The following is a 27,248-nucleotide window of genomic DNA, read 5'->3' as shown; positions in this document are numbered from 1 at the left end:
CTCGCCTACCCAGCCTCTGTCAGGCTGTAAGTGTTTCAGAGATACTGTCTCATCTATCTATCTATCTATCTATCTATCTATCTATCTATCTATCTATCTATCCTTTTGTCATGCTATAACTGCTTCAGAGATACCCTTTCACATACCTAAGCTCTGTCGTGCTGTAGCTGCTTCATAGATGCCATCTTTACCTCCTAACCTCTATCAGGCTGTCATGTCACTGCTTCACAGATGCTCCCTCACACACCTAACCTCTGTCATGCTATAACTGCTTCAGAGATGCCCTTTCACCCACCTATGCTTCAGAGATGCCCTCTCACCCACCTATCATTTGTCAGGCTATAAGTACTTTAAGGATGCTACTCACTTACCCATCCTCTGTCATGTTGTTAAGTGTTTTGGAGATGCTCACTGATGCACCTAACCTCTGTCATGCCAGAAGTGCTTCAGAAATGCTGGATCACATTCCTAGCATCTGTCGTGCTGGAACTGCTTTAGAGATTTTGGGTCACCCACCTAACTTCTGTCAGGTTTTAAGTACTTCAGAAGTACCACTCACCCACTTAATCTCTGCCAGGATGGATGTGATTCAGAGATGCTGACTAAATATATGTCCATCAGTGGCCTTTTGCTTTGTCTTCTATATATAACCACAGTGCTTATCACACAATGATTTCTGTGACCAACATGATGCCTGTTGGTGGGCCCACTGATATCTCCAAGGAGCACAAATCTAACTCACTTCCACTTGTGATATTTATGCAGATCATCTAACTCTCCCTTTTAACAAAATTCACCATCTAATATTTCTAACTTCACTTTTTCTATGCTTCATCCCACATATACTCTTAGCACTCTTCATTACTCAATATGCTTCATCCCACATATACTCTTAGCACTCTTCATTACTCTCTATGCTTCATCCCACATATACTCTTAGCACTCTTCATTACTCTCTATGCTTCATCCCACATATACTCTTAGCACTCTTCATTACTCTCTATGCTTCATCCCACATATACTCTTAGCACTCTTCATTACTCTCTATTCTTATCAGCTCTTACTATATCATTTACTTCTTTTTCAAAATGTTAACAGGTACACATTAGTAGATATTAAACATTTGAATAACAAACAATGAATACGAGACAATTTACGTAAGGGATATGGTGTTAGTTTACATTTAGGAGTTACTACTAAGTGTTACTGTGTAGGCAAAACTGTACTTTTAGTTGTTACTGTTTGAACTGTTTTTCCTTCAGCATGAATAAAAACATGGTGACAAGTTTTACTTTCCCAGCGATTATGATTTCATGCAGCAGGAAGGGGTGCTTGATTTTGTCCATGCTTTCTCTGGATTAATGTACCACTTTGGAATAAAAGCTGGAGTCTTTTATTTCCTTCTGCATTTATTTATTCATATCCTTTTTTAATGCGGGATAGAAATGGATTTGGTGCTAGAAGGAAGAAAGCTACATATTTGCAGGATATCTCATATAATGAAGTTTTGAATATAAAAACTGCATCAGACCAAAAAACGTAAAAACAATAACATTCATTGCAGCTGCACACTCCATCCCATTCTTATTGATAAAAGTATTTAAATTGCTACTTAAGTATTAGACAAAATTTTAACAATTGCACGGGCACACACACGTGTGTGTGTGTGTATATATATATATATATATATATATATATATATATATATATATATATATACACATTTCACTGAATTTCAAATCACTCGCACCAAATCGCTGAAAGCTCAAATCACTGAAAACTCATTTCACCGAATCACATTTCACTGAATGTAAGTACTGTTGGGCAAATAAAATGTATATACCCTATTACAAAACTTATGGCACAGGTTAAAAAAGATGAGCAGACAACATATTAACATGATATTTTTATGGGTTTTTTTTTCTTCTTCCAACACTGAAGCTTGTACTCCCTTTATCTGGCATTATTTTTCCTCATTTAGATACTGTGACAATGCTGCAAGCCAGTGGCTTCCTATGGTTTGGAAGCCATGTCAGTTCCCCTTTCTCACTGAATGTCCTGATATGGATGCCATTTAATAATTTATTCAGAATTAAAAAAAGTCTGCACAACATGTTTCACTTGTTTTAACAGCTTCCCATCACTCTTGTTCTGTGGTCACTGTGCAATGTGAAGTGTGACACTAGTGCTTAACCGCACTGAGGGAGTGCATAACAATTGATAAAGTAAGTTGTATAAATAAACTTACCATAACAGTATATACTTGAATGATCAATGCTGCAATAGCCTAAACTACAGTGGTTATGTCCTGCTAAAGATATAACAGCTGGCCATCTTCCAAAACTTCTGGGCACCTCCAAAACTTCTGGGCACCTCCAACTTGCCCAACTATTAGACAGATTATGGGTTAGGCTTAAAATGACCCTTCAGAGCAGTTAGCCTAGTATTCACCTATGAACCTATGAGAATTCAAGATCAGATTACAAGAAGACAGGTTTGGGCACTAAATCCATCAGAGCATTCATGCCATCTGAGAGAAGGAGGCTAAACCCTGAGAAGACAGTCTTAGGAAAAACAAACAACAAATGTCCACACCATGGCATAACAAAATACGACAAAAAACAATGGGGATAGAGGGAGTGACTTCTGCAGCAGTGATCATTCGAACATCCGTTGTTATGGTAAGTGCATTTACACAACTGCACTGTGTTCATCATATTGATCACTGCTGCAGTAGCCAAAGCTATATAGGTAGACTACCATAGCTTAAATCATCTGTAAGTTGGAAGGGTAAGGATCCAGAAGCTCCTGGAAAATGGTCCTAGAAAATAATGACCTAGACGTGGAGAAGAAATCTAGCTTATAGTGCTCTGTAAAAGCATGTTTAGAAGACCAAGTTGCTGCTTCTAGAATACTTGAGTCTAACCCTTTCCAAAAAGCCATAGACTAAAGCCAAGCCCCTGGCAAAGTGTGCCTTGACCCTGCCAGGAATAGTTTGACTGTGGTGGGAAGGTGGGAATATCAAAAGTTAACAGCCTAAGACAACTGCTTAGAAATTTAGTCACAGGTTGTCCCTTCTTATCTTCACAATAAAGGAACAACTGAATTAAGTTCTGAAAGATTTTGTTCTGTCAAGATAGTATTTGAGTTGTCTTTGTACATCCAATGTATGAAGTATCCTTTCTTTCTCTCTCATTTTTTGGTTCAGGAAAGAACATAGAGACAGATAGTTTGGCTTAAAGTAAACTTGGATACCACTTTAGGCATTAAAGAAGGATTAGTTCTCAAAGAAACCGGGGGACAGCCGCGGTGGTGCAGCGGTAGCGTTGTTGCCTCACTGCAAGAGGTTCTCCCGTTCGATTATCGGCTGGAGCACCTTCTGTGTGGAGTCTGCATGTCCTCCCCGCAGTCGAGTGGTATTCGAAAGACATGCGTGAATGGGCATGCCTTTGTTGAAGGTTGGGCGTCGAGCTGGCACCTCGGCACCATGAAAATCTGCTGACAATCATTAGCGGATGGAGTCCCGCAAAAAAAAAAAAAAAAGTTCTCAAAGAAACCCGGTCTCTGTAAAAAAAAGAAAAAGGGTTGATCTACCATAATAGCTTTCAAATCAAATACTATTTTTGCAGGGAATGAGTAAAAGTGATTTCCATGTTATGAACCTCAAGTATGCCAGATGAGCTGGTTTAAATGGAGTGAGTGTTAGACTAACACAAAATTAAGATCACAAGGAGGGGGCCACCAGTTTTCTTGGAGGTTTCTTATGCAATACCTCTTTCAAAAATATTTTTGCATGAGAATGCGTTGATATGGGAGGGGATCCATGGATATACATGATGAAATGCCAGACAAATGAACCTTGACAGGAGTAAGACAGTCCACAGGAAAATAATTAACACAAATATTGCAAAACCAGAGAAACACAACCCTGAATGGGTGCTAGTTATTTTACTGGCAACAACTAGAAAACCTTTTTACATTTGCATATATGTGCTTTCATAGTAGCAGACATTCTTGCCTTCATTAGTACCTGTTGCACATCCTCACTCAGCAGGTTACTAAAAGGTATTAAAACCCTATTATCCATGCAGTCAGATGCAGTTGTTTTGAGGTCAGGATGTATCAAATGCCCGTGTTTCTGCGGGAGAAGATCCAGTCTGTGACTAAGCTTGTGCTAATTGCTCCTGGCCAATTCCAAGAGAAGGGAGAACCACTGTTACCTGGGGCAGAAGGGAGTTACCAGATGATTTTGAGGGATTCTTTCCAAATCTTCAAAAGTGCCATGGATATCAGTGTAAAGGTTGAAAAAGTATACAGGAACATTTCTGTCCAAGGAAAAGAAAAGGCATCTGTCTTGCAAGCCGCCTTCCATGGAGTACTGGGGCAGAAGGTTGCCAGCCGATTGTTCAGAGAAGAGGCAAAAATGTCTAATTGAGGAATTCCTTACAAATTGATCAAATCATGGAAGACTCCCTGATATACTTTCCATTTGTGTGGGTCTGTCTTTATTCTTTGGCATGTCTGCCATACAATTTTGATCTAACAGACTGTAGGATAACTGCAGAGTGAGACTGTGCTGTAACCCTATATCCAATGCTAACATGGCTAGTCTGCTTAGGGAGAAAGATCTGGTTCCCCTTACTAGTTTATGTACATCATTGGGGTACTGCCTGCAACTAGTTGAAAAGGTCCTAGGGACCAAAGGTGATTCAGGCAGTTGAGTGCCCTGATAAGAGCAAGCATCTTCTTTTATGTTTGTGTGCTTTGGTCTTTGTTGTCCCAGATACCATGCATTTTTATTCCCCCTGACAAGCAAAGACTGAGGTTGTCGGTGGTGACTGACTGCTTTGACAAAGGAGGGAAAAAAGGAGACCTGGATTCAGGAATATTTGAGGTCTCCTCCGAATGATTTCTCTTCTCACAAATCCCAGAACTAGAATTTGAAAGGATAATGGTTGTTGGTCCTGGAAACAGTGCCTCCCTGAGGACCGGCAAACCGGCGACTGGCTTAGGAGAAGCTTCGTTGTCGGTTTTGGGCCTCAGTTGTCTATCTCTTTCCTTTTATTTGTGTTTTTTGTGAACTCCGGTAGTCGGATGGCTATCCGACGACATTTCTGGATAATTAAACTGGCGTCCAAAATAGTTTAAAGCAAAATCATAACGACACTTAATAGTGCGTTGGTTAAATCTAGCACAGAACCGACAACCAGAAACGTTGTGATCAGGGCCTAGGTAAGGAATACAGTAAGAATGAAAATCCTTATGAGGTATTTGCTTCCCACAAGAAATAGAATTATTAACTTTTTCTGACATCGGTCTGGAGCAAGAAAAAAGTTTCCCCAACAGGGTACTTAGCTTTATTGAAGACTTCGGATCTGAAACTCGAACATGAATATCTCAGGAGTCGGCCGACCGGCACTTGTGAACTGCTTCGGGCACTGTGCGGCAAGAAAGACTGAAGAAAATTGCGTCGGCTGCTTCTTTTATACCCCTGATGACCTGACGTCAGGGAAAGGACAACAGCAGCCGACGCAGGAACCAAGACTTCGGAATTCAGGCCGGCTGAGGGCAACCTGCCAGCAGGATTACCCAAATGTAATGACTGCAACAGTGAAACACGAAGAACATCTAGAATTTGAAAAGATAATGGTTGTTGGTACTGGAAACAGTGACTTCAAATACCACTGTAACTTTCTCCTGTGGAGTTTGCAGGAAGTAACATGAGAATCACAAGAGACTCAAAATCCTGAGGTATTCCCAAAATGTGATTGAAATCTGAGTGGAACCTCCCCCGGGAAAGATCTTAATAAAGATCTCGTTGTTCCGGTGGAAAAATAGCTTTTTGTACTGTGTCGTCCAGCAGGGTACCATTTGAAATGTCAGGACCCGCTATAGCGAGTCCCAAAGTACAAAGACTGAATGGCCAAAAGATCAGACTTGCATATACCATGTCCAAGATGCTATTATTCGGAATATTCCTTTTCTCTGAAGTATGGCGATACTGGAGTTTACATATAAGTTTGGGGGAGGGGAGCTTGCCACCTTGCAAAAAGTTTAAAGGAAAAGAGCGATTTTTGCAATTCTCTCTTTTCCTGTGTTTTCAGTCTTTTTTTTTCTATCTTGCTGGCACTCTCATTTCAAATGCTGACATTTCAATAGGGAGCCACCTAGCACTCATCACAGAATCACAATCGTGTGTGATGGAATCAAAAAAGACTTCTGAATGTTCTCTAGGAATCTCAGCCGGTGTATGAGATCTCTGAGTCAAGTTAGAGATTCCTGACACTTTGAAACATACTGTGCATAAGCAAGTCATCTAAATAAAAATGTGGATATCTTCCAGCTTACAATGGGCTATAACAGGAACTAGACACCTTGTAAACATTTTTGGAGCACTGGATAGCCCATAGGGTGAAGCAGAGAACTGATAATGTGATCCAGACACACAAAACCTTAATCACCTGAAATCTGAATGAATAGGAATGTGATTATCAGCAACTTTTAAACATAAGGTTACTAAAAAAAGCTCACATGAGGAAAAAAGGGGTAACAGACTGAGAAGTGAAAGCATTTTGAACTTGGGCACTAACATATAATGATTTAGGAAAGAAAAATCCAGAACTGGTCTTCAAGCATTTCCTTTCTTTGTCACTAAAAACCTTGTTGAAGAAAGGTATTTCCTCACCTGGGGAGGAGAAATTGTATCAATTATCCCCATGACAGCATGTGCCATAAGACAGGAGGAAATAGAAGGGTTTGGTCTGCCAGATGAGGAAGAATTCCCTAGGAAGGAGAAACGTCTTCCCACTGCCACATGTAGCCTTACTGAATCAGCCTCAAAACTCATTTGTTTGAAACAAATTGTTGCCAAAGAAAGAAGGAAAGAAATGGAGACTTGGACTTTCTGGAAGGGAAAGTGACTGCTAGGGTGGGAGAAGAGCAAGATCTCTTATATAGTCACTCTGCCTTGACTGTCCTTTCAGGGTGGTTCCTGCTTTCTTTTTGGAACCACCCTTCTTTTTTAAATGTCTGCATGTCATCTTTCTGCTGACTGTATTTTGTTTCTTACCAAAACTGGAAAGATCAAAAAAATCCCTTGAAAATTTTAGAGAAGAAAGCATGAAAAATAAGATATTCCCTGAAACAGCTTACCATTCTGTCTTCACATTTTTTGAAAACTTCTGCAGCAGGGGGTCCAAAAAACTAAATCTTTATCCAAAGAAGAATTCAAAATCTCATTTTCTTACATTTTCTGAGAAGTTCTGAGAATGCAGTCAGACAAAGTTCCTTGACACAGCAACAGTGGCAACAGCCCTAGATACAATATCTATAGAGCCATATACACACTTTAAACAATGAGGCGTGACTTGACAAAATGGAAGGCAATAAATCACACAAAGCCAATTTATCCTCACAAGGGGAAATTGCAGAGAAAACATTCCTCATCTTTTCACCACCAGTCAGGATGAACTTTATTTAAAAAATTTACAATTCTAAAAATTAAAGTTCCAGAAAAAAATACATTTTTCCCCAAACTAGCTTTACCATCCTTGTCTGAAGGAGAAAGTTTAGAATTTACAAAATGTTTGTTAGCAGCTGGATTAACTAAACTATAGCTGCTGGTTCAGGTCTGGGATGAGTGTACATATATTTGAAAAACTGATAAACTTTGTACAATCTATCTGCTTTCTTAGGTGCAGCAGACTGGCTGTCAAGAAACCACAGTCTGTGACAAACACATCCTCCACTGCTGACAGTACTGGGGAGATGGGTGAAGGCAATGGGAATTCCAGTTGTAACAGCTCAAAGTATTTTCTAAGGGATTGAGAAAACTAGCTGTTCTCCCACTGAAAACACTGTCACATTCTGGAATAGTCTGAAAGAAAGAGAATCCCTCACAGGGAGATTCAGATATCAAGCTCTCCTCTGAGTCTGAATCAGACATCTGAAGGGAAGATACGTCCCATCACATTCCTCTACAGATTCAAGGTCTTGAATGTCTTCTACAGAAGTGGAATCTTTTTTTCTTTGTATCAGAAACCACCTTATCAGAAGGGTCATTCGCCTGTACCAGACCCTGAGTCAGTCGTAACAAATTACTCCTGTTCAGTGGAACTAGTGCAGAAGAAGATAAAGGTTTAGTTTTCTATTTCTTTTTGACAGGAACATTGGGGCAAACAGGTTTATTATAGTCAACAGCAGCTTCTCCAGGGATGGGCTCAAGCACCTTCGCTGCCCCTCCTCCCAAGACCAACAAAAGTGGCTCTCTCTTGCTCACTTTGAAAAACACAACAGCCGCACAGGATATGGCTAACTCCCAGTCATTAGTGGCTGTATGGGCAACATCTGACAGATCTAGGAAAGATGAGTGGACTGACGAACCACCTTTGGCCAACAGCACAGTCACCCACCTGCTGCTGAGGCAAATTATTAGCCTGCTGTGGTGGTAAAGCCTGTCTAGTTAACTTTTGATTTTTATTGCTGGAAGGAGGACAGACTGGGGGACCAGTAGTTTGCTCCATAGTCGAGCTGAAAATAGTGCTTCTTTCCCAAGGAAGCTTAGCAATGCAAGTCGATAAGAAATAGAAAGCAGTAGAAAATGAGTTTTTTCCCAGTCAAAACATAGTAAAATGCACTTAAATACACTTTGCCAACCTCAAAAAGTAAACAGTTTTTCAACAGAAAATTTTATTTTAAAAAGATTTTAACAACTTTTAAACTGACAAGAACAAATGTGTGCTTCCATTTAAAAGTATACTAAAGTCACATGACAGTCATTAAAACACATTTTCCTAGCTTAAAAATACAACAGGAACAATAAAATATTAAATGTGGAAGGTTTTCCCAAAAGGGAACTTATTTGCCCAGCAATGGAACAGCACAAGCAGAATGCTGATACTCAAACCCTGACAGGAGGTTTTTTTTTTTTTTTGGCGATAGGAAAGCTCTGAAGGGCACAGTACTCAAGCTGTCTAATGGTTTGGGTGCATGAAAGGTACCTTGAAGCTTTCAAAGCTGGCCGTTTTTTATATCATTAGCAGGACATAAGCCATATAGCTTAGGGTGCTGCAACAGTGATTAATATGAACATAAATTGTTAAGCACCTTTCTGATGTTAGCAACGGTCTTATCAGGCTTGTCTTTTCACCCATCCAAACCATATTTGGGGAACTCCATGCACTGTACGTATCTTACAACACAGGGACCAGTGTTATAACTCCATTAGTGTCCATATAATCTTAGTTACAGAATGGAAATTTACTGACAATTGACATTACAAATACAGAAAAGTGCATTAATACCCTTTGATATTTAACTAATGGAACTTATTACTGACATTGACAACAGCATCTAAACACTAACGTAAGATATGCCTGTACATAAACATGTATTTTGCCATAAGTATAAATATATAAATGTATTACACACAGCTGCCTGCCCAACTTGTAGCTAAAACGGGAGGAAGCATAGAATACTTACACTACTACTTACATGTCTGTGACTGTAAGTATGCTTGGCTAAGTGCACCTTTTATGTCCACAGTCAAATAAAGCAGCATTTATCTCTCACTCTGATTCACTGCATTTCTTTATACTGTTTCAGGAATAAATGCCTTACAGTTCTTTATAGACTGTTTCAATTGTAAATGATGTTTACCTTGGGCATAACAATGGGTTTCTTAAATCTTGTAATGAAACATTTATCACTTTCTTCTAAAATTGTTAGTTTAATGTAGAAGAGCACAAATGCCCTGCAGTAGATCCATGCAGGTCCCAACCAAACAGATTATGACAAAATTAAGGGAACATATGAATACGCATGTGCATTTTGGAAAAAAAACTAACTTTGCCAAGGTATCAAACAAACAATACAAATCTGAGACTTGCAACACACTAGATCATGAATACACAATGAAACCATTCTTCAAGAACTCATACAGTCCAGTAAGCTACACTTATAACTGTTTACAGTTTTTACCCTAGTTTAGGCTGGTCGGTATTGCGTAAGTGTAGCGTCTAGCTATGTTCTGAAACACCTGGCTTATAAAAGCCTGTTGCACAGTTAAGTACCAGATAAGTTTCTAAAATTAGAAGAAAGTTCCACAGCAGATGAATACATGACTCAACAAGAAAGATACTGGCAAAACAGAGAAACATCTGCAAAACACTTTCTTCCTCATTCACTTTCTGTTGACCTTCAAGGTTTTGTTATCAACTGGTCCACTTCCATCCCATGATGACAACCAGTTGCATAAGTAGTTATGCGTGCAACTGCTCCTCCATCCCATGGATGAGAACCAGTTGCATAAGTAGTTATGCATGCAACTCTTCCTCCATCCCATGGATGATCACCATTTGCATAAGTAGTTATGCATGCAACTCCTCCTCCATCCCATGGATGATAACCAGTTGCATAAGTAGTTATGCATGCAGCTCCATCCCCCATCCCATGGATGAGAGACAGTCACCTAAGAAGTTATACATGCAGCTATTGGAAATTTTCTTGGATAAGCTTCAAGTTCACTGTTGAAGCTCAGTTAGCCCAATGGTGGACTAATGTGCCATGGGTGTGTTTTGTGGTGAGCTGCCCCTCACTTCCATAATGGATATAAGCCAACTTGAATACTCTATCACCAGAAAAGCTTTGCAGAAAGTTTCTCCAGTCTCCACTGAAGAAACCATGGCTGTAATGTGCTCACGAATGTGCACATTCACACAATCTCCCCCAAAAGGAAAAAGGGTTCCAGTCCTTAATTCTTCTCCCTCACGCCACCTGCTCTTCCACTCCTGAGGCCACCACTCAAATCCTGCTAATCTGGGTTATAGTCGAAGTTTTATCCTTCTACATCACAGAGCTGACTATCCGGCTTACTATCTGAATGCACTGGCTTTTAATGTCAATGTGCAGTTGTGAGCTAATGTGCTGAAACAATTGCATTTTTTCAGGAGAAATTTGCATACTGTGTATGATGCCTTGATAAAGGGAGACTTACAAACTTTTTTTTTTACAGATTTTTTTTATATATCTTTACTTCTTTCAAAACTACCACCTTCATTCTGTCCATTCAAGACAGTGAGGAGTAATCAATAAAATGACAGACCCCAACACCAGTGCACAATTTCCAACGCTATGGCAACTTGCTCTTCATCTGACCATCATGCCCAATATGTCTTTCTCCACTCATGTCAATGAAGCTGAGAAAAAGACCATGCTAATCCAAGCTGTAAAACTGGATGATCTTAGAATGGTTTCTAGGATGGCACTAATATTAAAGCACTGGGTGGACAATAGGACACAATGTATACTAGTAAATGGAGTCCATGCAGAGGGAAAGATTATTTATAAGGTATAACCTGAGTCAGTACTTGGCACAGTTCTTTTTTAGGTTTTTGCCAGTAATACTGTAGAAGATATGGAATGCCGATTTGGAGTTTTTGTCAATGACAAAGAGAGTACATAAAAAGGTAAGAAAGTTTAGTCATGTACTTGGCAAAGCTGGGCAGGGATAAAAGCATCATACTTCTAGGTTATAGGAACACAAAAAATTCAATTAAAGAAATGTAAAAAATAAAAAAGTGAAAATAGAATATGTCTGGGGATCCAGATATTTTACTTCTTAACAATACATTCTAATTATGTAAGTGACTTCATATTCACCTACCAAAAGTAGTGATTTTGATTACCTACCTGTCTAAGACACACTGTTATGCTGAAATTAGCACAAATATTACTGTTGATAATTTAAACTGTGGAGACAGTTGCTAACATAACTTAAGAGGGTACTCACAAAGTGAAGTCTACTGCAGTTTTCCCTAAAATGCCAAAAACTATTTTCTTTTCTTTTCTGCACTTGATAAAGGCCACTATTTTTCTGTACCTCACTGACTCTCCTTTATAAAATGTGCAGCCCTCTGCAAAATCCACTCATAAACGTACTTTTCAGTGAAAAGTGCTATACTTCACTACTTTCAGCTTCCCATTCTCCCTACCCCAATGAACCATAACAATGACAGCATCTTTAATAGTATCCCTTCATTTCAATGTTCATAAAATTCTGTTAGTTAACTGTGTACCCGTACATCCAAATGCACATTCATTCACTCATTCACATATAGACTAATACAAAAAGATTTAAAAAGTGACTGCATGCAAGCACATATTCACGGACATGCAACCAATTAAATTCCCCAGGCATTCTCCCATTTCACAAAAATACAAACACAAAAGCATTCATTAATTCTTACTTGAATACAATCTGTGCCATTCTTTCATTCAGGTATACATAGAAGAATATGCTCCTGTACCGTATTAGCTTAATTTACTGGAGATGTAACAATTCTGTCTTGCCCACCTCAAATTCTTTAACCTTTATTGAAAAATTCCTTTTTATTTGCTGCCAGCTATCACCCAACCTTTGTTCTCAAAACATTCCTAAATCTCAGTTTTTGCATTTAAAATGAATTTGTGCTTTATGTGATAATTGTAATTATTTATCAGATGATCATACACATCACTTTTACAATAGCTGCTATAATACAGATCTGGTTATTCATGTGGTGGAACATGTAAAACATATCCCCAGAAATTAGAAGTTATGTACTTACCATAACTTGGCATCTGTGTTGTCCATTTTCATTCTTCCTCACTGATAGGTTACGGATCTGACCCTCAGATCTGATTTAATCGCATCTCTTAGACTTGGATCTGAATCTTGAGCTCCTCCATCTACCCATAATGCTCTACACCATCCCCTACTCCTCAGACCGAGTTTGTTGCCTTACTGCCCAATGAAACATACAGACAGGATAGACAGAGGAAGGACTGAGGCTCAAACCTGAAACACGTGAGTTCCAAAATCTTCTGAAGATCCCTCTAGGAATGACAAGGTTGGGGGATGGCTGGGAGGGAAGGTGAGGAAGAATGAAATGGACAACACACATGCCAAATTATGGTAAGTACATAACTTCTAAATCTGATGTTGTCCTTCATTGATGGGTCAGAGTCCCCAGCTACGTGATTCTTGGGAAGCCTTCAAGGAAGGATATGCCAGAGCACTGCTGAGCCAAAGGTAACCTGCTTCTGGAGACAATTTCCAATTTGCAACAAAGGTATGAGTCTTTGACCAAGTGGCTGCAGCACAAATATCATCAATTGAAATTCTAGAGGAAAACACAGATGAGGCAGCCATAGATCTGGTGGAGTGGGCTCCAGGAGGTCGATGCAATTCCAAACTTTTCTGAGAATAAATCAATGAAATACAATCAGTAATCCATTTAGCCAAAGTAATGTTGGAAATTGCATGACCTAAGCAGTTAGGGGAAAAGGATACAAACAACTGATCAGATTTCCTGTACTGTTTTGTTCTGTTAAGATAAAAGCATAGTTGTCGATGAACATCAAGATGAAGCATATATTCACCTCTATTAGCAAAGTTCAAGAAGAAAACTGGCAATTGTATTGACTGATTAATATTAGTCTCCCTGGCAACTTTAAGCACAAAAAAGGGTTAGTTCACAGAGATATCCTGTCTTTATGAAACAAGATATAAGGAGGCCAAGTTGATAAAGCCTGGTGTTCAGATATTCTTTTGCTAAAGTAATAGCTACCAAAAAGATTGGTTTCCAGGAAAGAAACTTCATGATACAATTGTTAGCTAGTTCAAAGGGTTTCTGAGTCAACCACAGGAGGACCACTGTGAGGTCCCAATGGAGAAAAGGATCTTTTATAGGAGGTCTAAGGAGGAAGAATCCTTTTATAAATGCCTTACATAACTAGGAAGTTGATATAGAGAGAGAGATCCGTTTCCAGCATGAAAATTGGATACTGCAGCTAGCATAAGTTTAATAGTAGAAAAAAACAGCTCCTTCTTCGAAAAGAGTACTGAGGAAAAGCAGCATGGCTGAAGTAGGTGATGAGAAAGGGTCAATGTTCTCCTTAGAAGCCCATACAGAAAACCTCTTCCATTTGCTTTTGTAGTCGTCCTTAGTATAGGCCTTCTGGGAAGCCAAGATAATGTCATGGACTAGGGATGCGAGCCTGGACAGTCTCGCTATCACTGGAACTGGAGGAAACCATGTGGTAAGCTTGAGGGTGTGGAGACTGGGATACTGGAATTCTGACGGATGAGATAGGTGGTCCTGATTGGGCTCCAGTATCCTTGAAGTATACTTGAGGTGAGAACAGAGGAAGAGGAGCCACACCTGACAAGGTCAGAAGGGGGCAATGAGTATAACTGAGCTGTTCAGCCTGCTTGCATTCTGGAGGAACTCTGGGATCAAAGGAAGAAGGGGGTAAGCATATAGGAGACCTGGGGGCCAATTGTGAATGAAAGCAACCCTCAGTGACTCCCCCGGAGCGGGGATCAGAGTGAAGAACTTGCTGCACTTGTTTTTGAGGGAAGAGACAAAAGGTTTGCAGCGAGGCTGGCCCCAACGGCTGAAAATCATGTTTGCTACTGACTGAGGTAACACTCATGAGGAATCAGACCTGCTGAGTCTGCCTGCCACAGCACTGGTTTTCCTCAGTATGTGCACTGCAATTAGAAAGCAGTCTAAAGAGAGAGCCCATTCCCAGACCATCACATCCTCTCTGCACAATGGGTAGGAATGGGTTATACCTTGTTTGTCGAATTACCAGACTACTGACATGTTGTCCGTATGGACTGCAGTAGTCTCCAGAGAGGGAACATTCTGAAAGGCTTGCAATATTAGGAGTGCTCTCATCTTGAAGACAATGATATGCAGCTTGGTCTCCGATGGGGACCACGTGCCTTGGACCATCTTTCCCTTATAATGCCCCCTGCCCCAACTGAGAAGCACCCGTGATCACTGTGGCTTGGCCAAAAACAGGCTGTCTGATTGCATCTACCATCAAATACACCATTTGCAAATTGGAGTGAGTTTGATGGGAACAGATGGAGGCTGGTAAAGAATAGACCACTGTACCACCAAGGTCCATTGGAGGATTCGCAGAAAGAATCAAGCTAGTGGGACTAGAATAATGGCAGCTGACACTGATCTAAGAGCTTGTAACACTAGTTTTGCTGGAGGGGACAGACAAGACAGTAAGCCCCATATCTGATTTCTCAGAGATGTAATGCAGTGAAGAGGTAATGAAGCTACTTGATTTATACTATCCAGCTGAGGTTCTATGAACTCTAGATTTTGTACAGGAGTCAGGTTTGATTTAGCCAGATTTATTGTGATGCCTAGGAGATTGGAGATCTGAAGCTAGTAATCCCTGGCTTGAAAAAGTTGATGCCTTGTTGGGGAAGTGAGGAGCCAATTGCCCAGATAGGGAATCACCTAAAATCCTTTCAGCCTCAGGTGAGCTGCCACGACTGCCATACATTTGGTGAACACATGGGTGGGGGCTGTGGTGAGACCAAACGACAGTGCTCTGAAATGGTAGTGAATGGCTCCCAGCCGAAAGCGCAGATGTCTCCTGGAGCACCTGTCTATTTTGATGAGATAGTACGCATCCTGGAGATCTATACAGCACATCTAATCATCTTTGCACAGAATAGACAGGATGGACTGACCCATAACCATTCAGAACTTTGACTTCTTTACATACTGACTCAGACTGCTTAGATCCACAATTGGTCGTAAGTTCCCCTGTTTTCTTTGACAGCAAAAAAGAAGTGGGAGTAAGTTCCGAATCTTATTTGATCAGTTGGGATCTCCTGTATGACTCTCTTTTGTAGCAGCTTTTGGACTTCCTGAGCTGCATACTCCCTCTGACTGGGTGGAACCCCTGGGAGTTTCCTCCTGGGTTCTGGAGGTGCGTGGGAAAGAGGAATGTAATAACATCTGGATATTATGCTTAGCACCCAAATGTTGTTTGTAAGATTTGTCCAGGCATCTAGGTGCTGTGAAAGACAACCCCGACTGCCTCCAGAGATAGACAGTCAGGCAGCACTTCAGGAGCACTGATAGAACCTGTCAGAAAAACAGTCTCTGAAGCCCTGGTTTTGCAGGCGCCCTCCGCTTCTAGAGAGAAATCTGCCATTGTAGCCTCCTCCTCTGCCTTTGGAGGAAGTGTCCTCACATGGGTCTTGAAAAGGCCCTTGAGATGATTTACGGAACCACATCTTCTCTCACCCCCCCCCCGGCTTGTTTCCAGAAAACAGCTGTTGGGGCTAGAAAACTTATGCCCATGGCAGACAGGATCTTTCCTTCCTTTTCACTGTGGCTTAGCATGTCTTTCACTGATGGCCCGAACAAAGAGGAGCCATCAAAGGGGGCATTAACAAAGGACGCCTAAAAGGGTTCTACAAAGTCAGATAGCCTCATTCAGGCATGTCTCCTTACGGCTTTGCCTGAACGGCTGCTCACAAGGTACCTTCTATTGTATGGGAGCTCCACCTCATTGAGGGATTAGCAATGGACAACAGAGTAGCTAGTTGGGGAGAGAACTTTCTGAGGTCTTCTACCGACATGATCTTTGCATGAGAGTTTAAAAGCTCCTTAATCAAGTTTCTTTGCAAATGGGTGAAGTGTGCCAAATAATTTAATGACCTCAACATGAACATGGCTGAGGTGTAGAAGAGCTTTCCAAATCTGTCCATCACTCCAGATTACCTGTTCAATAGATGGAAAGATAAGCTCTGCTCAGCTAGCTCCTTTTTTGTGGATGCCACCACAACAATGGCATCATCTGGGACACCCTTGCTCTAATGTATTCTGTCTGCTGGTGGAACCAGACACTTACCTGGATGCTTGGGAATGGGCTCCACAGTGTCCGGTTCCTTCCAGGCCTAGTGGGAAACTAGGTCAATAAGTTAATCCACTAGGGGAGTCACCCAAGACATAGATGGGCTCAACCCAAAAGCCTCCATGAACACTAACTCTTCAGAAGGAGAAGGTTGGGCAGACCAGCTACCTTTCTGTCTAAGGATTTCCAGGATGTCTCCAAAGGAGACATCATCAGGTGGCGATCGAGGAGATCCTTCTCCCTCAAAGTCGGTGTCTTCAGTGAGGGACTCCATCAAGAAATCTATGTGCCTCCTTTTGCAAGTCGTGTTCTGCGGAACCTCCTCTGTGGGGTGTTCAGGAGAGGTGTTGGAAGAAAGGGTGAATTCCTCAGGAGGAAGAGCATGGAGGCTTCCCAGGGTAGGCTGACCTGGAGCAGAAATGATGGGCTTGGTGCGGTGACCTGATGAAGGACGAAGTGGAGGATCCAAGATGTGACAGGATGGACTTCTATGTAAAGAGAACACCCTTTATACAACTTGGAAAATCGATGGACCCAGAGAAACCCCTCCCGTCTCCCTCAGAGCTGAGATGGAAAAGACAGGGTCCAGTCCGGATCTGCGGCCTCCAGAAAGAATTGGACCTGAGGTGTCCAGGGCTGAGGCACCAAGAGGAAGACCCTTTCTACAACCTGGAAAGCCAATGGACCTGGAGAAACCCCTTCCATCTCCCACGGAGCCGAGGAGGAAATGACTGGGCCCAGTCCAGATCTGCAGCCTCAAGAAGGAATCGTACCCATGATGTCCAGGGCCGAGACACCAACAGGAAGGGACAGATCAAACAGTACTGGAGCTAACTCCAACCCCCTGGAACCAGCACCAACATCTCAGATCTGAGACCCACTCTTATCTAACGAAATCAGAGCAGGGCTGATCAGGGAAATAATCTGAGTTAAGGAAGGAGGCTTCCTCGGCTCCAACAACAACTCTCTCGGGTATCCTGGATCCTGGGACTCTGAAACCATGCGTCGGATGGGAAAAGGAGTCTGAATGGTCTGGGCCAGTGCACTCACAGATTCGAGAGGGGACAGAGTTAGTAATACTCCCATCTGGATTTCAGCCCTGAGGAATCTCAGCATCATCCTGTGCATATCGGCGTCTGTCAAGCTCCTACAGCATCTGGAGGAAACTGAGGAATCAGGCTTGGAATGTTTGGTCGGGTTTTGAAATAATTTAGAGAGCAAAGCAGGAGACACAGACTTTAATACCAAGCGTGTAGCTCTGTTCCTAAGTATCAGATCTGAGGGTCTGGAATGAGACACCAGAGTGGATGGTAGAGAAGAACGAGTCACAGCAATAGCCTCCGTCAGATAAGAAGTCTGTGGATCGGAGTGGGAGGTAATACTCTTCAGATCCGAGGAGTTCGGATCTGAAGTTCTCGAAATTTTTCTCTTTAGGCTCCAGCAACACTCCTAGGGGCAGAGAGGGTTTGCTTCTTGGACTCCTTAGAACTATGAGCTCTACAGGGGGGTTGAGCCCCAGCTGAGGAAGCAGGAAGTAACTCTAAGAATCAGCTTATTGCGCTGATCAGAGAGGGCGCAAGGGTTAAAAGATGCATAGACAGCACACTGGGTCTTAAGATGGTCTGACCCCAGGCAGTAGACGCACTTCTTGTGGCCATCTGAATTTGGGATTTTATGCCCACAAGAAGTGCATCATTTGAATCCGGTAGGTTTTTCAGACATAGTTTACATAAGCTGTCTAGAAAGAGAATAATATGAAAAGTATGAATGTCCACTCCACAAATTTACGTTCAGTAGTTACAGTACAACAGTAAAATTTAGAAACAAACTTTTTTTTTAATATACAGAAAAAAAGTATAAAGTATTAAAGAAAGTGCCAACTGCACAGGAAGAAAAACAGAGCTAAGGGAGAAAAAGATAACAATCGGGTCAAATGCCTGTGAAAACTGTAAATATTTATAGGGAGGAAAAAAGGTATCTAAGATTAAAATAGCAAGTGGTAATAACAGCAAAAAACAAACCATAAACTTAACGGTAGCATGAGAAATTGAAATCTGCTTCCTGTCACAATTGCGGCAAACAAGATCTGAGGAGTAGGGGATGGTGTAGAGCATTATGGGTAGAGGGAGGAGCTCGAGATTCAGATCCAAGTCTAAGAAATGCGGCTGAATCAGAACAGAGGGTCAGATCCGTAAACCCATCAGTGAGGAAGAATGTAAAGGGCATCATCAGATTATGCTGTTACATCATGACTCTCAAGCAAAATATATGCATTTGAAGCTTGTTTTCAAGTTTTATTGCAATTTATTGTCGTAATTCCTTTAAAATAAACCAATTTATTTTAAAATAATGGACTTTTTACATTATGTGAAAGTAACACTTCTATTTTACCTGCAAGTGCTAGTTAGCTTATGAGCAGGCCACAATATTGTACAATACCTGGGACTTTATAAAACGACCATGTCTGGTGAATCAGTAGGACAGCTTTTGGAGCCAAAACCACATGGCAGCCAATCATGTGGTAACTGTGTAAACTGTAAGCATGTATGCACTCAGGAATAACATTCTCCTACAGTTATAATATACTCAGGGTATCAGATAAGGTTGGTGATTACATGTACTAGTGAGTGGGTCACATACACGCTCAATGAACATGTGAATCATTTTATACTGGCAAACCAATCAGATCTTTCACATTATGAATCAATGAATATCTTAGCAATACTCGCAGTAGGAGGGGCTAGCAATGCTTTATATTAACATACTAAGAGTACAACTATTTTTAACATTTAGTGAGATAGACAAAATTATTAAATATGGATCTAAAAATTGGCCAGTCTAGTTTGCTGGATGAAGAAGAAAAAATATGACTGGTACATTTGGGGTACTCTGTACCAAAGGTTTACAGACCACATGCAAAGCTACAAAATGGAATGCAGCCTTCACGCCTTATTTCTGTCTTTAGCACATCATTATTATGTTACTATGTATGCTGTTATCTTATTTTTTACTAAAAAAAATCAATTTAAATTGAAAAGGCACTTTATAAACCCTGTCATGTCAACTGTCATATTTGTGCTCTATCTGGGAAGAATGCATTCAGTGGCAATATAATGATGCTTCAGAGTAACTGGCAATCTTCACTTCTAGTTCTTTAACCTCATCTGTATTTCAAATGTAGTGTCTTAATTCCTGTCTCGATAAAAGTTACATAAAATGAAAATGTTATTTACATATAGCACAACACAGCTACATCTAGCACTGTGTACATTTACTGTCAGCACTTATTTTATGCTGTTTCTATGTAACTACAGAGGACTTCAGCTTTACCACTGGCAGCAAATGGTTCATCTACAAAATACAGGTAAGGCTGTTGTTATAGCCCTGTAAATTTCATTGCTGCACAATGCTGATGTTCCTATTTTACAAAAGTTTTCAAAAACTCATCAGCATCAAATTCATGAAACGCAGATCATCCAAAACAGACAGTGATGTTGATTCAGATGAAGTGTTACAAGCACAGGTAGGTACTAGGCTATTGGCCGTAGGGCCTATATAAGCCTAGCCAAAAAGGTACACTGGCTTTCACCACCCAAGAAAATTATTTTCCTGTGCCACTGTCGGGCAGAGCCACAGAAGTGATCCCCGGGGTGAATTTCATATTTCCCATCCAATCCTCACGATTTTTCTTGAAGAGTATTAATGAGCTTTGTTTGATATAGACAGGTAGTTTGTTCCAGAGTATAGGAAGTTTCTGGGACAGGAATTTATCCCTCCATCATGTTCTGTTTATTGTGGTGACAAGGTTTAGGTCCCTAGAGCATATAGCTAGGAGGGATTGGGATTTCTTTAAGTGGAGCATGTCCAACAGCTCTGGGTTTGACATAGCTTTGTATGTTAGGCAGTGACTGCCTCTGAGTAGGCAATATGAGACAGAGTAAAGTTGGAGATTTTTGAGTCGGTCTGCATAGGGTATCTGTTTGAGGCTGGCAATCTTCTTTGTGAGGTATTTCTGCGGCCTTTCCAGTTGCTGCAAATGTCTTGTGAGGTACATACCAAAAGGGGCATTTCACTCTATAATGGATCTAATGACTGACGAGTAGAGGGGAACAATGACATCTTTATTCCTGGATGAGAAACCTTTTGTGATGAGGTGTGCCATGTAGAAAGATTTCCTGACTACTGTGGCGATGTGATTATCAAAGGAGAAACTACTGTCCACTTGTGTCCCAAGGTCTCTTATCACACTTTCGGTGTTAAGTTTACTACCGCCTATGTGGTAGTTCATGGGTACAGAGTTTTTACCAAAGGGGATGACAATGCACTTTTTGGCATTGAGCTTGAGGCCATGGCTTTGACACCAGGCATCTGTCTCAGTAAGGCCCTTTTGTAGGATGTCCACATCGTTAGGAGTTTTGATTATGGCTCCTAGTTTGCAGTCATCTGCGAACTTCGTTAGCCAAACACCTTCTGTGTTAGCCTGTACTTCAGAGAAGTAGATACCAAACAGGAGAGGACCCAGGACTAAACCTTGTGATACTCCACTTGTCGCTGGTCTGAAGTCGGATTTGGAGTCTGCTACTTTCACAGTGTGGGTTCTGTCAATGAGCCAGTTGGCAACCCATCTTGTGACATAGGGATTTACACCTAGTTTAGTGAGTTTATCTATAATTCCAGAGTGGGGGATGGTGTCAAAAGCCTTAGCGAGATCTAGGGTAGGCTGTGTGAACAACCTTACCCTCGTCTACGGCTTTGGTGACTGCTTCAAAGAAGTCAATCAGGTTTAGGACATGATCTGCCTTTTACAAACCCGAATTGGGTGGGGTCCAGAGTTTGGAGATTACCAATGTCTTTGTTTATATGTTCCAAGATGATATGTTCCATGGCCTTGTAGACCATGCTTGTCAAGCTAATGGGGTGGTAGTTCCCAGGGTCCATGGAGGATCCCGCTTTGTGGAGTGGTATAACCGTCGCTGTGCGCCTTTCAGTGGGCACAAAGCCTGAGGTGAGGCTATGATTGAACATGGTACTTAGGTGGGGTGCCAGTTCGTTCTGTAGTCCATGTAGAACGCAGCCTGGGATGTTGGTTGTCAGGTCCCATGGATGCTGTGTTCTTGGCTTTGGAGAGTGTGGTTTTTTACCTGTGCAGCCATGATTACAGGAGCTTTGCATTCTTCCAGTATAGAGATGGGCTCTTTAGGGGCTGTGAATGGGGTAAGGTTAGCACTGAATCTATCTGCCAGGATGTTGGAAATATCAGTTGTTTCTGTATACTTAGTGCCACTGTGCTGTAACTCAGAGTAGATCTGACTGTTGCCATTGAGATTCTTGACATAGCTATAGAATGTTTTGTGGTTGCCTTTAGAATCAATGGCGATTTTGTTTTCGCAACTAGCTTTGGAGGATTTTATGAGGGATCTCAGCATCTTACTGAGGCTGACCAGGGAGTTCCTCCAATCATGAGATTTTACTCTTTTTTGCAACAGTTTCTTTCTTCTGTTGTAGAGTTTGTTTATGGCAGGGGACCAGCAGATTAGCTTCATTTTTTTTGGAGGATAGCATCTTGGTTCTGTTAGGGACAGCACGATCCATGCACTCATGTAAGTGCTTATAAAGTGCAATTGTGTAGGATTCAGCAGTCGTACCTCTACTGTCCGTCTGCATGGGTGTCGTAAAGTCTGCCACTTCTGTCTTAAGAAGTGTGAAGTTGGCTTTGGAGAAATTGTTTACGGTAGTTTCCCCAATGGGGGGGTGGGGGCTGGATGTGGATGTCTAGGGTGATTAGCTTGTTGTCAGATCTGACCAACGAGGAATTGACCTTTGGTGTGGAACACCGATCACCCATGTTGGTAATGACCAGGTCTAGGATATTGCTGCCCCTGGTGGAGGTGTGAATAAGTTTATACAAGGCGTTGGAATTTATGAATTCCAGAAAACATTGAGCAAAACAGTTGGTACATGAGTAGTTTTCCCAGTTAATGGTGGGGTAGTTGAAATTGCCCATTATTAGGGTATTGGGTTGTACCCTAATATTTTCCAGTGTATCAAGAAATGAGGAGTGGGAATCCTAGGGCATGGTGGAGGATGTGTAGCAAGCTACAATTTGGATTACGATCTTGCCCAGAATTAGTTGCACTTGGATAATCTCGGATGCATTGTGCTGAGCAACTAGCCTGGAGGTGTGGATATCCTTAATGAATATGGACAGGCCTCCACCTTTAGTGTTTCGGTCCAGCTTAGGTGGCCTGAAGGTGTGGTATGAATTATAACCTGGTAATGCAGGAGTGCTCTCTGGAGCGGTGAACCAGGTCTCTGACACTGCACAGATGTCGATGTTCTCCATTTTAAGGAGTGCCTCAAGTGAGTGCATTTTGAGGTTTAGACTTCTAGCATTAAGTAGCATTACCCTCAGATTTTGCTTGCTTGTACCTGTTACGGTGGTGAATTTGTCATTTGAACCTTGCCTAAGAAAGGCACTATAGGGGTGGTAAGAGCCTTAGCCAATATCCAGAATCCCAAGGGTGACAGGTGCAGGCCATCTCTGGCAAAGCATCGTGGTCTGTTGATCATGTCATCACAGGCAGATACTGGATTCCCTTAGAATGACACCAGAAGCTTAGCCAATTGTTGAAGTCAATCATTTTGTCTTTGTACTGCGGTATCATTCTGGGCGATGGCAGGATGCTACTCGGGGCTAGGGTCATACCTGTCTGGGCTACAAGATTGGAGAGCTCTTCCATGTCTCTTTTCATGTAGTCCAGAGAGGTTTGTCTCAGGTCATTCACACCAACATGGACAAGGAGAGAATCATATTTGTACTTGTTGTGGAGTGACCTGAGTGCGTGGGTTATGTGATGGATCCTGGCACCTTGACAGGAAGCTGACAGTAACCTTCTCCTTGTTTAGCCTGGTGAGTGGGACATCAGTGTGCCTGACTATAGAGTCACCTATTACTAGTGTGTTGGGTACGTTGTTTTGCCTTATGGGCTGTGGTTGATTGGCACACTGAGTCTGTGGGCTGTGTGTCATTTGGGTTGTGTTGGGAGGTGGAGGTTGCATGCGTTTCTGCTTTGGAGGTCTCTGTTGCTTGAGGAAATTATTATTGAGAGCCTCTGCGAACGTTTCTGTGTTTCTATGTGTGGATTTTGGTGGTGTAGGTTTTGAGGGACTATATGATGAGTGTGGTGTGGTGCAAGTGTTTACCTTCTCCTCTTGACTGTCTAGTCCAGTCTTGGCAGAAGAGAGTTTTGCTCCCAGTCTGTTGGTTAATGGATAGTTACTAAGATTGCAGTCCAGGGGACCATTGAGTAGCACAGCCCAAATTCCCAGGTGCTTCCAAGCACTGTCTGGTTAAGTGACTTGTTCAAGATTACACAGTATACACATGAATGCTGACAGAATCAAACCCTGTACTATCACAATTACAGCTCACAGCCTTAACCCTCTTCTCCAACTACCAGACTAGTTCTAATGTTTCAGAATATTCTATTATGGCCTTTTTTAAGACCAGGAGGGGTAACAAAGAAAAAAAGACAAACATGGATGTGGAAACAGATTTTGCATGATCAAGTATTGCCACTATACAGGCTGTAGCAAAGATTTTGCAATATTTCTTCTGCTTCTCTTACTCCAGATGAGGTTTCCTTTTTTCCCCAATTTTTATCCCAAGTTGCTTCAATAGTGAAAATCAGTTTGCCTCAGACTTGAAAAGATTTTGTGGTATATTAAAACTGAAGGTATGGTTTCATGAAAAAAGATATCCAAGACAGAAACATCCAGGGCACTGTTCCACTTTCTTATATTTCAAAATTCAAATAATATTTTCTTTGACTGCCTTATAATTCAACAGTAACAACCTCTGAGAAACAGCTATACATAGTAATTTTGCCAGGAATAAACAGGTACTACATGAAGGCTGTAGCCGAATGAAAATGTTGTAACTCATGATGACAAGAGAAGGGAGGGTTGTGTTTTAGAAAAAGATGCTTGCAACGGTGAGACTAACACAAGTGCAAGACACTATAGTTCTAGGTTACCAAATGAACCCACTCTCCCATGTAAATAACAGAACAATTTGATTTTATACAATTTAGTCAAACAAGGATTCAGTTCTGAATTTTTAAAATGAAAACTGAAAGTTCAGGATTCCAAGACACAATTTGTATTTACTTCCCAAAATAAATTCCAAAGTCCAATAGGTTATGCCACTGTCAAAAAGGAGGCACTGAGCCCTTACTCGAGTTATTAGATGTCAGCTCTTCACAACTTTCTTTGCTATGGACATATTATATATATCTACACACACACATATATGATAAAACACTGAGGCTTATATCTGCCAGACCCGACCAATGCTCTACTCTGGTTAACAAATGGTACATAAAACATAAATATTTACTGAAAATATGTAATTATTGCCATGTCTGGAAAATGCTGCTTGCAGGAGGAATTACACCATGCAGTGAGTGAGAAGAGTTATCCTAGATTCAAATGTCAAGCTTAAAACCTACTGACATTCAAGAAGCTGCTCTGTCATAACCCCAGATCGACATTCTCTCATTCATATGAAACAGAGCTCTTCCCAAAGCCTATTCAAACTCCGTTTGGACCAACGGACTGGAAATCGCAAATTCAGCCCTGGCTTGTCACCCGCGGCCCTTATGCACAGGGGCAATTTGGAGATGCCCTAAGGTGCAGGCATATACCAAAGCCATTCTAGACTGTGGGCAATAACAAATGTGAAAACTGAAGCATGAAAAGTTACACTTAAACAGGCTCTAGTGCCATTAGCCTAGTAACCTCCTACAATGTTATGTATATATCATGGTTATTTTTAAAGAACTGACTTTTTCCTGGCTGAAAAGTCATTTTTTTTCTGTTATTTATATTTATTTTTTTAGTATTAGTTTCCCTGGTGTTACCTTCCTCAGTGATGTGCCCCACGTACAGACTTTCAAACAAAACTAAATCAGACATTGCCTTGTAGACCACATACAGGTTGGGTCTTAACATAAAAGAAACAGAATACTTTTCTGAATAGTTAATGTTCCAACCGAATATGTTTTTTTTCTTCTAGTAAGGGAATCTCTGAGTAGTAGAGTTCTTTCAGATGGATATGTACCCCTGGATGCAGTAATGGGTCTGATAACTAAGGTATAAAGTTGTACAATGATGTTCTTGGAGTGATTAGACATGCCCTTTAGAATTAGATGGCCTACAAAATGTTTTTCTGACTCAATCACTGAAACGCCTCTACTTTCTAATGGGTCTATATCAGAAGATCTAAGTTTCAAAACTTCGAATCTGATATGGTCGACATGCATATCATCGAAGTCTTGAAACTTCATCTCTGTACAGTGCGGAAAGGGAAGATTTCCCTTTTCTGCACTGTAGTGCGACCTTTGAGTTGGTATATTTAAGTAGTGGGAGGTGCAAGGGGTCTTGCCCCCCCTGCTTAGAGCGTTTAAATGGTTTGTTTTTGTAGGTTGTTGTATTTTATTACATTTTCAATGTTTAAAGACTTCAATTATATGGTGTCGACCATATCAGATTTGAAGTTTTGAAACTTCGATAATGTAATATAGACCCCCTTCTAACAGTATTTTGCTGTTCATAGGCATGTACTAGGCTAGCTTCCCTTGCGGACCATTTTAAGCCTAGCCAATTTCCATTTTTGTGCTGAAATTAACCCATCCCAAATTGTTACAGAATGGTCTTATCCATTCCATGGCCGATAATTATACATTACCCCTAATGAGAATAAGTGTGAGCGTACCACAGATAATCTGAGGGGACTCATGTATAGGATAAAGCATATAGGAGCTGTCTTGATCCATTACAGGGGGCAGTCCTGGGGTAAATTTTCTATTTCCCATCCACAGATCCAAGTTGCTGCTGAATATGAACAGGGATGAGCATTGTTTTATGTAGAAGGGGAGTCGGTTTCAGAGCAGCAGTATCCTCTGCAAGATATATGCCTGTCCCTCCAAACCATTCTGCTGACATTGCAGTAGAGGTTTAGATCCCTACACTGACCATTTCTGATGTCATCTGACTTACTGAGGTGCAGTAAATCCATCAGTATTCGGTCAGAGGATGCCAGACATGTTGTACTGAAAATATCTCTGTACATTATTTAAGAGTCTTTACCTAAATCAATCATGATGCCTTTTGCAAACTATTCTCAAAAACCTGTAATGAAAATGCTACAGCCCATACTACCAAATGTCAGGATACCCAGATAAAAATGTAATTATTTTGTTGACAATAAAACCCTTAAAAACAGAGTTAAGCGCTTTCATTCCTGAAAATTGGGAACTTCGTCAGAACTAATGAATTAAAGCGTAATTGCTAAGTTGTTTGCCTTATAGGAATAAGGTACAGGGTTTGATTCTCCTCTATTCATGGGAAATTGGCTAGCCTTAAAATGGCCCACAAGGGCATCTAGCCTAGTATTTACCTATGAACCTATCCTTTTATGTATTCACTTTGCTATCCTTAATTACTTATTAAAATTATGCTCACCACAAATC

The 27,248-nt window shown here is 41.1% G+C and overlaps 1 protein-coding gene across 7 annotated transcripts in view; it reads right to left on the bottom strand.

Annotated features, from left to right (window-relative positions):
- Positions 1 to 27,248, bottom strand: part of MFSD3 (major facilitator superfamily domain containing 3) — a 1,502,303-nt gene that overhangs the window by 1,362,914 nt on the left and 112,141 nt on the right. The gene's annotated exons all lie outside the window — the stretch shown is intronic.

This window comes from Protopterus annectens, chromosome 2.part0 (genome assembly GCF_019279795.1).
Source record: "Protopterus annectens isolate FY-2018-M chromosome 2.part0, PAN1.0, whole genome shotgun sequence".
Classification (NCBI taxonomy): domain Eukaryota; kingdom Metazoa; phylum Chordata; order Ceratodontiformes; family Protopteridae; genus Protopterus; species Protopterus annectens.
Note: the sequence above shows the minus strand (reverse complement) of the source record. Positions and strands in the feature narration are given on the sequence as shown.